At 45.8% G+C, this 16,883-nt stretch overlaps 1 protein-coding gene across 1 annotated transcript in view; it reads right to left on the reverse strand.

The window, feature by feature from the left end:
- The window catches only part of LOC139389409 (KIAA0825 ortholog), a 148,688-nt gene that overhangs the window by 59,610 nt on the left and 72,195 nt on the right, over window positions 1-16,883 (reverse strand). The window lies entirely within an intron of this gene.

Here is a 16,883-nt window from a genome sequence, read left to right on the forward strand (position 1 = left end):
GTCCTGTCCTCTCTTCTACTCAGTTTTGTCTATGCAGATTAGAGTTGACTCTCAATTACAGCCAGTCCCTTGGCAGAGATGACAGTCAGAGCCGGGCCCAGATAAAACACATCAGCCTCTCAAATGGCTCCGTTCAGCACCAGCGACGCCACATCATGGACTCCTATAATTCACTGAGGCTCCCGCCCCGCACCGACATATGTTCTATTCACAGATGCGTCACTCTTCATTTGTAATTATTTCCTCTCTCTCTCTCTCTCTCTCTCTCTCTCTCTCTCTCTCTCTCTCTCCCTCTCCCTCTCTCCCAATGTCGTGCTTGGCGGGAGATGGATCTAAGCGAGCGAGCCTGTTAAGACGACGTATGGTGTGGCTATGCTGACCTGTTCCAGAGTGTTAAGCCCTTCGTCATGGTCTCATGCGACTGCAGGAGGAAGGATGCCAGCGAACAGCAGCTCCTGTCCCATTGTGTAGAATTAGACTGTATTAATGCTTCTTTCTCTGGGCACAGTACATGTGGAGACAGACAAATAAGGATTTGACTGAACAGAAAATCAATTTCTGTGCTGGTTTGGATATAGAGATGCTCCATGCTATCCTTTGGTGTGTGTCTTTCTATTGAGCGTGGTCATCATGGGATGATTACGCTGCATATGAAACACACACACACACATGGCGTGTAGTGACTATTGTAGTCAATCTTGCTCAGTCACCCTATGAATCGTGTTGATGAGAGACCAGTGTGTGTGTGTGTGTGTGTGTGTGTCTAACCAGTCTGGTCTGAGGTCACATTTTGGAGACCGTGTCAACAACCACTGAACCCACCCATGCTCCAGTACATGGGAGGCGAGAGAGTACATTGGGAGTGTGAGCAGGATAAGGTGGGAAAAGGGAATGATATCAGTAAGACGTAGCCTGCTTTAGCATCATGGTCTTAGGTTTTCACCAAGTTGCCCCCAAAGAAAATGTCTGCATTTTGAATATAAATCCTCATCCACAACATACTTATTCAACTTCAAACCAACATAACTAAAATGATTAGATTTTTTACAATGAACAATTGAACAATGTTTACGTTTTTGTGGGGCAGACAGTTCAATGAGGTGTGAAATGTTGCAATAGAAATTCAAATCTAAATTTAAAAAGGCTGGGAATCCATCCACCATGATATTTATGATACTACTGTCTTTGTTGGCCAGCTGCTACAGCATGGCATTGAAGAAAAGGTTTTAACACGACAAAAAAATATATATAATAGCAAAATACAGTATAAAATATTTTCGGAAAAAAAATAACAGTGACGTTTCTGTCAGAGACCATCACAAGAACATTCCCAAACATCTTCAAGGTTGTCTACAAGATAAATATATATATATATATATAAAGATATAACTTCCATTAAAACGTCAGCAATTTTCTTCCATATCCTACTTTCAGAGCCATGGCCCCTGTCACCATAGCCTCCTGTCCCTGATAGTAACTGGCTCCATTAAGATGGGCATGTAATCCTCCTGTTGATGTCATCCAAGAGGTAGTAGTGGGCAGAAAGTAGCATGCCAGTGGGAGTCTCTGTCACTCACTAACTCACAATCACACACACAGGACATTCTCAGACCTTCTAAATGTGTGTGCACGTGCATGTGTTTGTTTATGTGTGCACATGCTATGTGTTTGTGTGTGTGTGTGGCAGGGTCTGGGGATCTGAATTAAGACACACATCTCTCAGGTATGGGGGACACCTGGTCTTGGTCGGAAAGCGGGCTTCAGGCCACAGGGAACAGGGAGAGGCAGGGACAACGCAGCACTCCATTTCCTCACCAAAGGGCCTTTTAATTTAGCCACACACAGATTAGACCCAACCTCACCGCATGACAGCACATACTAGTACCAGCCAGGCATTAGGTAACCCTGAGTGGGCAACCTGACAGTGTACATACAAAATGTTAGGACTTTGGGGTCCTAACAATGGACGGACGGACGGACGGACGGACGGACGCACGCACGGACGGACGCACGCACGCACGCACGCACGCACACACACACACACACACATTATCTCTGGCTTTGCACTGCTCATTCACCAATTTGGAACCCAGAAACAAATGCTTGCAATGAATGATGCTCTCTGACCTGTTAACGTCAGTTCCGGATGTTGGGAGAGACTGTTAATTCACCATCACATCTCTAAAGCTACCCAATCTCCCACATAACTCTCTACCTTTCTTACCGCTGGGGGGATGGAGTCTGCATCCCATCTAGGAGCCATCAGTCCTCATCCCAGCCACCCAGCCAGCAGGGCCCTGTACATTAGCTCTGTCCCCTCTCCTAATCCCCTGTCATTGGCGCTGTCACCACTCCCATTACCCCCATCACATTACTGCCACACACAGCCACATGGCCCAAGACCAGGGGTCCATCAGGCACACGTCAGAGTACCTTGCCCTGACACACGTTAATGCCTGGGGCTGGTAATGGGACCTAAGTGGGGGACATGTGAACACACATTTAGGCAGACACACACACACATGCGCGTGCACACATGTTCACACGTACAAATGCACTCATATACACACACACACACGCACGCATGCAGGCACGCACACACACACACACACACACACACACACACACACACACACACACACACACACACACACACACACACACACACACACACACACACACACACACACACACACACACACACACACACACAAAGAATAGAGGCAGAGAAGGCATAAAGTGGGGATAAATAGAAATGGCAGTTTGCTTGGTGTCTGCTTTGCCTCATCACTATAATTGCAGCATGTCTGTCATCACCAGTGAATGTGAAAAAGTGTTTTCCTCAGCTGCTCCACTGCCTGTTTTGTTCGCTGCACTCGTGTAAAGTGGGACAAAATAAGTGTCATTCATTGAATGCTGCTATTCTCTGTCTGACAGCTTCATATTTACAAGGTAGGGTGGGGGGTGTCTCAATAGCCTTCGCTCTCTTAGTAAGGGCTTTGACAGATTGCTAAAATCCAGTCTCATACGCACAGGCACACACACTTTTCCTTTGATTCAAATATGGGGGGCTGCGGAGGGGGCATCTTGCCCCCCGGTGAAGGGGCAGGGCGCTCTGAGTGAATGGGTGCCCTCTTTAACCCTGCTCAGCTAGTGTCTTTGGGTTCATGGCTGCAACAAGCTCTCACAGTCTCACGGCAGAATTATATGTTCATTCACGGCCTAGAAAAACCTACTTGAAGGTAACAGCTCCCACTTTTTCCCCTAGTGGCCGGTATTCATGTCATTTCCGATTGTCCTCAGACATGGATGGACTTCTAATAATGACTTGTATCACGGGTGACCTGGCTGTTTCATGGAGCTGATCAGATGACTCATATGAGAAGGCCTCTCTCTCTCTCATACTCATTTTCTCTCTGTCTGTCACACACACACACACACACACGTAGGCATGTCGTAAATACACATACAGTCCTCCACCCTTTCAGAATCTATCTATTCCACTTGAGTCTCTCTCTCTCTCTCTCTCTCTCTCTCTCTCTCTCTCTCTCTCTCTCTCTCTCTCTCTCTCTCTCTCTCTCTCTCTCTCTCTCTCTCTCTCTCTCTCTCTCTCTCTCTCTCTCTCTCTCTCTCTCTCTCTCTCTCTCTCTCTCTCTCTCTCTCTCTCTCTCTCTCTCTCTCTCTCATGGGGATGTTGCCATGGAAACAACCGACAAGCCAGGGATCCTCTTGAAAAAATATGTCTATTTGGAAAAGTGGGGAAAGTCCCGCCGAAACTCATTCAACTCAGCCGAAGAGAAAGAGAGGGAGATGAGGTGCTCCTCAGGCTGGGTAGGTATAGGAGAATAGGAGAAGGAAACTAACTGTCTCAGTAAAAGTGTCGAAGTGGAGATAACTCTGTGCACTGCAACTGACACGAAGTGTCAACATAGCACAGTTAACATCTAACAAATTTAGGAAATAGTCTGTCGCTCCAATTCCAATTTTCATTATACATCCTGAATTGACTCAGCTAAAATGGAATCGATCCCAACATGGCTACTACACGGTTTAAAAGGTGACAACACATAAAAGCACAGCCCATAATGTCATGCTTTTCATAGGCATTAGTGGACTCTCCTTCCTCTCGAGTCACCTCGTAGGAGCATCTTGTGTCCTTCGTCAAGAGCGCTAAGGGCAACATTTAATATGCAGTAATTAATGCTGACAACCTCCCTTAAATATATGGATCAAACATTTAATGAAGCTCACGTGGCTGAATTTTAAGCGTTTTGTCACTGAAATGACCGTTTCTCACTTCAAGGGTAATTGGAACCTCTGTATTATTCAATGTCATGGAGTGCCTAGTGAAAGTCTACACATCCATTGCGGTCTTCACATTTTGCCGCCTTAAAATGTAATCTAAAAAGGGATTCAATTAGATTATTCCCCATCCAGATCTAAACAACATACTCCTCAATTTCAACGCGAAAGAAAATGATTTCCCCAAAAATACGAAAATTTCCCCCAAAATAAGAAAATCCCCTCCCCCTCCCCCCAAAATAAGATGTCTTGATTTTCGTATATCTTCACACCCCAGAGTTAATACTTGGTGGAAGCACTATTGGCTGCAATTAAATTAAGATTCTAAAACGTTGCACAACTCTTCGGGCAACATATATTCATTGTTTTGTCAGAATTGCTCAAGATTAATTACATTTGTTTGGGAAATCATTGATGGAGAGTAATATTCAAACCTTGTCTCTGATTTTCAAGCTAATTTAAAATCAGGACTGAGACGACCACTTAGGAACACTCAACACCTATTGGAAAACCACTGTGGTGTGTTTTTGGCATTAACATGTGCAATTGTCCCGCTGAAAAAAAAGTCTGACTCATGCCAGGGTTTTCAGAAGACTGAGGTGGGTTTTTCCTCTCATATTTCTTTTGATCCTGACAAACTCCCCAGTCCATGCCAATGACAAGCATACCCATAACATGGTGCTGCAAACCACCATACTTGAAAGCACAGAGGATTTCACTCTGTGTGGTTTTATTGGATATGACCAAAACCTGTAGCTTTTAATTTAGGCCAAAAAGGTAATTTATTTGCAGTGTTGTCTTGCAGTATTACTTATCAGCCTCATTTGTCCTCTGTATTTTCAAGTATTGTGGTGGCATCATCATGTTATGAGTATTTTCCTCGCCTGCAGGGACTGAGGAGTTTGACCGGATCAAAAAAATATGAAAGGAGCAAACCCCAGGTAAAAAGTTACAGGAAAACCCGCAGTGTTCTTTTTGAAAACCCTGGGACAGTTGTATTTTTTATTGGGACAATTGCACAAATGTTAATGAGGTGCTGAGTGTTCCTGAATGGTCCAGTCCCAGTTATGACTTAAGTATGCTTGAAAATCAGAGACAAGGTTAGAATATTGCGGTCCATCAATGAATCCCAACCAAATGTACCGAGTAATCTACCAAGGTCTATGGCAGACACCATGGCTGAGTCCCAATATTATCTCCTTCCTCCTGAAGTGTACACAAATCGAAACGCATCGCATTGGTGATCATGAGACCAGATGGAGTTTCCACCATATTTCATATACCAGTCATTTCCTTTCAAATCAGTGAAGGGAAGTGAACAAGTGCCCAGTTCGTGAGAAAGGAGAGAATATTGGGATAAACCCCATGAACAGGAGCTTGCACATAACCATCAAATCTAAAAAAATAAATCAAAACGAAACCGCTTGGAGTTAGGGTAAGGAAAGACGTGGAAGCTCCGAAGCAAAATAAAGATAGCACAGCATATCAACATGACACTTACACTCTGTACAGGTCTGATATACAGGAACCTTTTAGCAGGAGTGTGGTGGTATGCAGTGTCTTAGCCTTGTGAATGCTCTGGGCATGACAGACCTTGACCTTTTGACCTCCCAGTAGCCCAGCCCCTACCTGACCACTACCTGACCAGTGAGCTTAGCCACAGCGGCAGAACTAGCCTCGTCACCAGTGTAATTCCCTTTATATTTCAATAATGGATGAGATTTGAATCTACAGTACCCGGGAGAGGTACTGATAGAGGACTCATTGAGGACAGATGAGCACTGAAACACACAGGGACACACTCACACACTGCACTGACTACTCAGGTTTTTCCTTTCCCCTTTCACACTCCAAATCGTGACACATATATTGTATACCATCGTTGTATACAATGCATACTGTAGAACACTCTTTACACATTTGAAGGACAAAAAAATATATATTTCCAGCACTTATTTGGATGTACTAAGCGTCTAACACAGAACATATTTAACTGGTTTGTATGGGAAACAATTTGTTCCCTTGTGAATCAATATTTGTGGATACAATTTATACCTGTAGATGACAATATTGTGTTGGATGCTAGAAACAGTAGCGGTGAATAAGTCTGTCTGTCTGTCATTGTGGTGTGAGGTGAGGTGTACGGTAGTGGGAAAAGACCCCTCTGGCTTAAAGCATCACACATGTTAAACTCTATTAAATTAGCAAGACTCCAATATTCAAATAATAACATTTATCTCGACAATAAATGGTTTTTACTTCCCAGATCAATACGACCACTCTATAACGCCAGAGCATTATTATACAACAATAAGCAGGACCCTGTTGCATTGTACAGAACATTAGATTAAAAAAAAAACACACATTATGGATGAAATCCTTTCATATCAAATGTCATAGATTCCCATAGGAAGTAATATGGTTACATCACTAATGGGGAGATTTAGTCTTTATACAGAACAGATTACCTTAACGTCATGTAATGAAAAACCGCTCACCCTGACTTTGTGTTTGCACATGTTCCTTAAAACCCTCTGAACACCGTGAAGAGCTATTAGACATCTCTCGAGTGTAACCTTTATCATCCCAGGTTTAGGAGTCGTAAGTGGCTGTCCAACGACTCAAGGTTCAGCCTTAATTGCCTCACCATATCATGTTGAAAACACGAGTAAACCAATGGCCCTGTCCAAATGGAACGCGGGCGCACCCGAGGAGACCGAGAATACGTGGACGGATACATAATCAAATACAACGCCGTCCCTCAAAACTCTTTTGTCTTTCTTGTGGCGATGGAGGTACAAAAGAGAAGGAAGGGAAAAAAATGAATGCTGAAGGCCCCTGGCTGTCTGCGGCCCCGGTGAAGGCTAAGGCCTTCTCTGATGAGAGACACACTGAAGGTACTCTCCATTCAGAGCTCAATCAATGCAGCCTGATTACATTTTTTTTTTTGGGGGGGGGGGGGGGTCACTTGGACTTTTTTGTTTGTTGTGACATCTCCTCTGGCTTTGTGCGGTCGCGGTGCTCCTGACAAAGGCGGCTGGGTCCCTGGTAGGATGGCGGAGAGGAAGGGAGAGGTGAGGAGAGACAGTTTGGGGGAGGGGACATGGAGAGGGACCAATCAAGGCTGTTCCCTCTATAGAGCAGTTTAGAGATGTTCCTCTTAATGTTAGTACTGTTTCTCCCTCTCTGTCGCTACACTTTCTTCAGCTGATGAGATAGATAATATTAAGGGGCGAAAACACCACGTGAGTGAGAATGCAATGTTTCATGGCGTCAGCAGGTTAGCTTGGCGTTAGCAATAGTCATTATGGCTAATGTCTGGCTAATGTGTGGCTAATGTCTGGCTGATGTCCGGCTAGCTGTGCTGACGCACACCTGATGACCTTGATGACCAACTCATGATCTGGTGATTTGGACAGCGAGCTATCAGGGCGTGGACCCCTCTCCCCTTTCAACCCTGGTGGGTCATTATGTGTGGGTAAGGACAAGTAGGTGCGCACAAACACACACGCACTGTTTCGTTATGGACAATCCACTCAATAGCATTCAACAGAAAAGGTATGCAGAAAAGGTATACATCTAACTGGAAAACACTTGCTTGGAGCCCAACATACACTGAGCGTACACCACATAAGGAACACCTTCCTAATATTGAGTTGCACCCCTTTTTTGCTCTCAGAACAGCCTCAATTTGTCTGGGCCTGGACTCTACAAGGTGTCGAAAGCGTTCCACAGTGATGCTGGCCCATGTTGACCGTTGTGTCAAGTTGACTTGATGCCCTTTGGGCGGTGGACCATTCTTGATACACACAGGAAAGTGTTGAGCGTGAAAAACCCAGCAGCATTGCAGTTCTTGACACAAACCGGTGCACCTACCACCGTACCCCGTTCAAAGGCACTTAAATCTATTATCTTGCCCATTCAACCTCTGAATGGCACAAATACACAATCCATGTCTCAATTGTCTCAAGGCTTAAAAATCCTTCTTTAAACCTGTCTCCTCCCCTTCATCTACACTGATTGAAGTGGATTTAACAGGTGACATCAATAAGGGATCATAGCTTTCACCTGGATTCACCTGGTCAGTCTATGTCATGGAAGGAGCAGGTGTTCCTAGTGTTTTCTACACTCAGTGTATATCCCAGTACAATGCAACTGTGATAACAGGCTGAAACAATCCGATAAGCTCCACATCGAAACAGGGCCAAAGCGTTGGCCTAAATAATACATGTGGCATGCTAAAAGGTTACTTGAACTGGCGAATTCAAATTGAATTGAGGATGTGTGTTGAATAATGAATTTGTCCTCGTGGAGAACTCGGTGGCGGGACAAACCACCACTGTGCTATGTGTGGATAGAGGCAGGGACACGGGGAGGGGCAGAGAGATGCACACCACAACAGACCACCATGCCATGCCACCGCCAGCCCGCCGCCATGATCTGATGAAGCCAGCCCAGGCTGCCAAGTCTAGCCAGCACCCAGGCCCTCTGCCTCTCACACACACACACAACAATACATCACATCACATCACAGCCCAGCCCAGCCACCATGATGTCATCCATCCACCGCCACCACATTGCCCTGGTAACCACCCGGGGTGAATATTAAATCAGCGTCTACAACTGCCTCAAAGAAAAAGAAGAAAACGCACAAACAAAGAGCGCTGCGATTACGGTTGTAGTTGAGTTTTTGTTGTCGTCGACGGGCTACTAAGCGCACATAAAGAAAGCGTTTAACGTTTGTCTTTAATGTCTCAATCTTCCCCGTTTCCCCCCTCATCTGTAGGTATTTCTGTTGGAGGCGTCTGCTTAGATCTGGGCCTTTAATGCTGACTGCCGCAACTCTTTTGAGTCTCACTACAAAAGCGTCAGGCAGTAAACTTTTCTCCCTGAAGGAGCGAGTCTGTGTTGTTGGGATAGCTCCACTCTGGGGAATCTCCGGCTCGAACACAGCCGGATCTGAGGACGTAAGGCGCAGGCATGCAGGCTGTGTCTCCCCCCCCCCCCACCCCCCCTTCAACTGCAAACAAAGCGCTTTCAAACACAGCGTATTTCTCTTAGTCATTTCTCAGGGAGAATATGTTTATGTGTGTGTAGCCTTTGTGGAATGGGGGGTTGTGTACGTGTGCGTGTGTGTGAGCACGCGTGTGAGCACACGGTAATTAGCATCGTTGATTTGGAATGATTTTCCAGAGTTTGTCAGTTGTATTCTTGCTCCCCTTCTGATCCTGCAGGTTTTTCCCTTCCGAACCCACTCTGGATAAAGCAGCCCCACTTCATTGTTGATTCCACTCTTCTTTTTTTCCTTGTGTGCTGAGGTGGCGGATTGTGGCAGCCAGATGCCTCTGTCATGGACGTAGTTATCCCTTCACTCTAGCCCCCTCTTATACATAAAATATCAAACATCTGAGGGACAATCTAGTGACCTGTTCTGACCTCCACACACACACACACACGCTCATATGCACGCCAGCGCACACGTACACGCTCACGCACACACACACGCGCACACACACGCGCGCGTACACACACACACACACACACACGCACACGCACACACACACACACACACACACACACACACACACACACACACACACACACACACACACACACACACACACACACACACACAGCTCCAGTCAGCTCACATCCCCCATATACGTGCCTTGATTTATTTCCACTGAAACCACAACCCTCTGACGATGTATTTGCGACACCTGGCGGCGCATGCTATATTTTTGGATACCGACCATCAGAGACAGCAAGAGATCCAGTGTGTGTGTGTGTGAGAGAGAGAGAGAGAGAGAGAGAGAGAGAGAGACAGCGAGAGTAAGGGAGAGAGCCCGAGTCAGGGGGGCTTGGAGAGAGAGAGACGAGTGGATGATGGCGCGGCTCGGCAGAATAACGTTTTGTGTCGTCTGCTATAAGTGCCTTGAATTCCATAGCAAAAGGCTTGGATACCCCCTAGTGGGCGGACAATGGCAATCTGGCCTGTAAAAATGGGGGGCGATGGGCACCCATGAATCCATAGGGTCCAGAGGTCAGCCTTCTTGAGTTGCACTGACATCATGACAATGGGACACTTCTACAGCCTTAGAAACACAAGCTGATCCATTCTGTGTCTTTAAAGCACCATGCCTCCCAGTTCCCACACATTCAGCGAGAGTGTCAGACAGAGGAGTAAAAAGAAGGGAGAGTGAGGGAGAGAGGGAGAGAGGGAGAGAGGGAGGGAGCCTGGATGAGAAGTAAAGTGTAGAGGGGTGAATGTGTAGACCTCACCCCAGCCCCCTAAACCCCATCCTTTCTTTCTCTCTTTCAAGGGATGGATTAAAAGAGATGGCTTAATTCAGTCTAATTATCTACCCTCACCCCCTCCTCCCACCGCCTTTCCCTCTCTCCCTCTCTCTATATCGGTGCATGGATACTAATTAGTTGGTTCGAATTGTGTCTATTATACAAATATACTGCGCAATTATGCAAAAAATATATATCTCTATTTTGAAATGTTATGTTTTCACAGTGTGTGCGCAATCATAGAAGGAGGCTACAAAAGGGGGAAAGGGCATATTTATTTATGACTTATTTCAATCTAACCGTTCCACATTATGCTTGCTACCTATTAACAGTTGAAGGAAATGAGTGATGATACTTTTCATGTAATCGTGGAATTGCTAAGATAATTGCCTATGCATAGGAGGTAGCATAGTATAACTGCCTAAACCATGAATAGCACCCGGATACAAAATCTACAACATTTACAGAATCATACAATCAAATTAACATTCCACAAACATTTGCAATACTAATTACATTAACTCAACAGTATACAATACAGTGACTCATAACTTGGTGTGCCTAATGCAATAATGGTGCAATGTGTGTGTGTGTGTGTGTGTGTGTGTGTGTGTGTGTGTGTGTGTGTGTGTGTGTGTGTGTGTGTGTGTGTGTGTGTGTCTGTGTGTGTGTGTGAAAGTACTAATTAGTGAATGTGCTCAGGGTGAGGAAGCTAGAGGAGGATCCCAGTGATTTTACTCATTGTTGTCTAATCCTCTCGGCACATTCATAATTCATCTCATCACGGACGCCGTTACACACGCTCTTGGTTCGTTTTGGCCTTTTTTCTGAGCTGCAAGGTTTTCATGGCGATCAGAATAACTGGGGGAGAGAGCGGGAGAGAGAACTTCGCCTCGGGACTCAGCTGTCGGCCCACTTTGACAGCTTCATTTGTGGATGAGGCCTTTGATAGTTCCGGTCACTGTTCTCCGACGCACAAATGTGCCCCTAAAATAAATAGTCAAGCTTTGATTCTCTGTAGCTAGCTGGCTGTACGCTGATCACCCGCTGTAAACTAGCACTACAGTATGCTCTCTCTCCTCTTCCCCACTGCAGTGATCTATTGCCTCCTGAGGGTAGAGCCCTTTGTAAATGCTGCCTTGCACGCAGGCACACACACTTCCCAACAGTAAGTCCCCCTACTATGTATTCTCAAAGTGCTCCATTATAATGTGACAATGAAAGAGAGAAGAGATGCAGTGGGGGGAGACAGAGGGAGAAAAAGAAAGAGAGAGAAAGAGAGAGAGAGAGAGAGAGAGAGCGAGCGAGAGACAAGAGACAGAGAAAGAATGGGAGATATATAGAAAGGGGGAGAGCGAATAGGGGGAGACGGAGAGAGAGAAATGGGTTTGAGCGATTGAGAGGGAGACGTGGTACGTCAGAGTGAGGGTGAGAGAAATAGAAGGAGGGAGATGGATTATTATCAGCTCTGTCATGCCAAAGATGTTGTGGTGAGTAACATAGACAACAGCAATATCTCACCACTGAGCTGCACAGACATACATCAGGATGTGGCTCCTCTCCTCTGCTGCAGGCACTCCTGACACATTCACTACAGCTTCAGTAGCCTACAACCAGCGTGCTGGAAACCACTGCAACTGGTAGGTACACATACTGATGTGCTCTCTTCAAGAAGCCTGCACATACCCGCACCGAGTTTACTCATCTCGCCTGTGCCCTTGCCCTCTCATGGTTCACAAGGAGAGGGCTCCATACCTGCAGTGGAGGCATACCTGCAGAAGCCCCACACTGTTGGCAGGGCCTAGAGAAAACTACAGGCAGGCTGACATCCCAAAACAAGGAAAGAGGTGTCAAACTATGGGCAGCGTGCCAGCAGGCGGTTGGGTTTCCAAGACAACATCAAGAGAGGAGGAGAAAAAGGAGGGAAGAGACAGGAGGAGAGCATGAGTGAGAGAAGCAAGTCAACCCTCACATCCTCCAACCCGTCAAATTCCCTTTGGGTGTTAGGGTGGAGGAGAGGGGTGAGGGTGAGGACAACCTTGAGAACAGTGGGAGGTCTACCACACACTGGCATTGAGACCTCTTGGAGGAGGCTGAAGGAGACAGAGAGGGAGGCAGGGCTAGAGTTGCGGACAGGAAGACGTGGGTGAGTGATTGTCTGGTACAGCTATTGGTCAGCCCTGGACCGACAGTGGCTACACACACACACACATCTTTGTGCACATGCACACAGACATTTAATAATAACACAGACAGGTGAATGAGGGAAAGAGATGGAGAAGTGAAGCGGTAGAGAGGCGAAGAGAGAGAAAGAGAGATGGGCAGGGAGATAAAACAGTGATCCAAAATGGACATCTCATAGACTGGCTGCCATGTAGCAGTAAAACATGTCATGCAATCACAAATTGCATTCGGTCAAAAGTAAAAGAACATAGTGGTTTTCATCACAGCAGAAAACTAGATCTGCAAAAGATGCTTCCAACCAGTCCGGCCGTGAATTCAAATAAGCACTCAGGACCACCAAAACGTCTCCAAAAGCCAAATTCAAATCAGACAGAATGTGCGTAACAGTCATGACCGTGTAAAGACATTGAGTAAACAAAGACGTTTTAAAGTAAGAAAGGGAAATAACGAAATTGATTCCAGCGACTGCAAATCCACCTCTGAAGAAAGATTCAATATACTGCTTTTATGTTGTTTTTTTCCCCCTTCTTTGTGCTCTGTCAAAAACAACTTGGGCTAACATAGCAACCTGTCACATCACAAGCAAAATCCCCCTGCGTCTTACAAAGGAGACGATTCTAAAGTTGGATTGTGTAGCAGAACTCTCAGAACTTAAGGCATATATTTGTACACTTATGGGATAGGCAAAAGAAGAGACAAAACGATTATATTTGAACCCGTGCTTCTGCCCAGAGAAAAACCTTCGGACAGCTGACCTTAGTGGAGAGGAACAAAAGAGCAAATGTTTGGAAGACTACGGCCCTAGTCAACCAAAAGCAGCACCCGGAAGCTTCCCGGCGCAACGGCATGACCACAGCGTGTCTTTCCTATCCACTGAATCAGTCCGCTGCATTAAGAGGGCCAAGCGCAGACCTGCTTTTAATAACACAGCTGAGTTTATACACAGACAGAAGAATGTAAAAGATGGAATACTGGACTGCCCTTTTCCTTGTTGAAAGACTGTGTAGTGCTTGATGCTTTCAGTAAAAAGGACCGGACAAAAAGAGGCATTTGGAACAGCAAGACCTCTGATTGCTCTAGAGTGCATATACCCTGTTTAGACGCTGTGGTTGGGCGCCCCACTGCACAGAAGATTGCAGGTGGTGTGCTGAGTGACAGGGTGAATGATGATATTTTGTGGGTCCGTATTTGAGGCATTTGTTCAAAGCGTGGCATCCAGAAAGCGGAGGAGTGAAATATAACAAAGGCCAGGCTATACACACACCCCACAGCCCAGCTTGAGACAGTAAGAGGACGGCTAACAAGACCAGGTGAATGGGGAGGGAGCCGGTGGAAGGACAAGAGGGGAGGAGAATGAAATGGTGTGTATGTGGGTTTAGAAGAATAGGGAGTACGGCTCTGGCCATGTGGAGTGTTCACTTTAAATGGGTGTACCGCTGTCAAGACAAAGGAGGAGGACATGGGTGAAGCAATTTGAGAGAGAGAGAGAGAGAGAGAGAGAGGGGAGAGAGAAAGAGGAAATAGTGAGGAGAGAGACAGAGGAAAGAGAGGAACGGAAAGAGAGAGGAGTTTAATGCAAAAATGGCCTAAACGTCATACATCGGGACAGGAGTCCAGGGGCCTCGTCAAACACGGTCACCGTTGGCAGTTAAAGAGACAAAACAACCAAATGTCAGCAATTACGTGCACTCTACAGAGTTACAGGGTCAGCAAGCAGGAGTGTTCAGGTCAGTGGATATGCCCTGTAGCCCACCATCCTCCATTCTGAGCCATTCAGGGAACACAATGATGTGAGCAATCTAACACAACAATGCATATCTTAACAGTTCCATCTGAGATATCAATGCTTTCTTCCTTTCCATCACACATGTGAAAAGAATACTAGGAGACACACACACGCACGCGCACACACACACACACACACACGCGCGCACACGCACACACACACACACACAGGCATATGTCTAACCACACAGCCTGCAGTGAGAGATGAGTGGATAATTACTTTGGCTTTGTGAACTTATCTTCCAGGGCCATGGGAAGGGCATATGTAGTGACAGGCTCTCCTTCTCAACCATGGTCCAACAACCTTCACCACACATCTACTACTAAAAGCCTGTGTGTGTATGTGTGTGTGTGTGTGTGTACGCACGCACACACACAAACACACACACACACGCGCACGCTCACACCCAAAGTCTATTACAGATAAATGTCACCGAATCTCAATGACCGCTCAATGTGTCTTGGCTTTGAGAAGGCAAGCTGACCATCTGCCCAGGGGCTGGGGTGGAGGTCTGACCCCCTCATCAGGCAACCCTCTGGGGCATCAGATACACTTCCACCTGTACTCCAACCTCCAGGACAAGATGAGATCACCACTGAGACATCAGCCTGACAGGCCTGATTTACGCCAGAGACATCTGGAGAAACTAGTGTAGCAGGCTGTGGATCACCACATCATACTGACAGTAGTGATACTGATATCATAATAACAGAAGAGGGCAGGACACCATGTGAATGTCTGGTCATGGAGGGGTCCAAGCTGTTTTATGTCATACACCCCTAGAAAAAAACCCAGGTAGATCCAGGTAGAACCCTTTCCACAGAGTACTGTGGACCTGCAACCAAAAAGGGTTATCCTGTGGGGACAGCCGAAAAAACAACTTTTTACATTCTGTAGGGGACCTGTCATTATTTTTACATAAAGTGTTTAGTTAGCCTAACACAAAAGTCTATGAAAAAAAGGGAATTTCATTTCCCATTCTGAAGTATGATGGAGAAACAGCCAAACGGGGGCAACATGTTGAACATAGAGAAGTGGCAGTTGCTTGCCGTTAAATTAGCCCTGTAATTACCTGAAGGGGCCTTAATTGTGGAGTGTTCTGCTCCTAATACCTGTAAATGCTTTAGCAGGTTTGGAAGTGTAATTTATTGGCTAAATCAAGAGGAATTAAGGGGAAACAGGAGGCCTGCCAATCAGAATGGTGTTGTGGGGGGGGGGGGGGGGACAGCTGTCTGGTTTGGGACTCGGTTTAGCACTACACTGTCATGTGAAACTACATCCACACAGTCATCTGAAGCTACAACTACACAGTCATGTGAAACTACAACCACACAGTCATCTGGAGCTACAACTACACAGTCATGTGAAACTACAACCACAGTACACAGTCATATGAAACTACAACCACGCAGTCATCTGAAGCCACAACTACACAGTCATGTGAAACTACAACTACACAGTCATCTGAAACTACAACTACACAGTTGTGAAACTACAACCACACAGTCATGTGAAACTACAACTACAGTACACAGTCATTTAAAACTACAACTACATCCACACAGTCATCTGAAACTACAACCACACAGTCATGTGAAACTACAACTACAGTACACAGTCATTTAAAACTACAACTACATCCACACAGTCATCTGAAACTACAACTACACAGTCATGTGAAACTACAACTACAGTACACAGTCATTTAAAACTACAACTACATCCACACAGTCATCTGAAACTACAACTACACAGTCATGTGAAACTACAACTACAGTACACAGTCATTTAAAACTACAACTACATCCACACAGTCATCTGAAACTACAACTACACAGTCATGTGAAACTACAACTACAGTACACAGTCATTTAAAACTACAACTACATCCACACAGTCATCTGAAACTACAACTACACAGTCATCTGAAACTACAACTACACAGTCATGTGAAACTACACCCAGGAAGTCATGTGAAACTACAACTACAGCACATAGTCATGTGAAACTACATACACACATATCTGAAAGTACAATCGCAGTCATGTGAACAGGACAACTTCAACCCTGCAATAGAAAACTACACTGAAATGTATCCCCAAATGTTTGAGTAACATATAACTAGTGTGAGTGAGTGAGCCTCCACCTCCAAGTCCTGGTCCCAGCCCATCACTAAGTCACAGATTAATGGTGACAGAAACGAATCCCTCTAATAATTATTTTCCTGGCCACCATGCAAATGGCGGAGTGCTTGGCACTTGGTGGACGAAGGTTGGAGGGGGTAATGAGACACGCGCAGGGGGTACGCCTCCCC

This window comes from Oncorhynchus clarkii, chromosome 30 (genome assembly GCF_045791955.1).
Source record: "Oncorhynchus clarkii lewisi isolate Uvic-CL-2024 chromosome 30, UVic_Ocla_1.0, whole genome shotgun sequence".
NCBI lineage: Eukaryota > Metazoa > Chordata > Actinopteri > Salmoniformes > Salmonidae > Oncorhynchus > Oncorhynchus clarkii.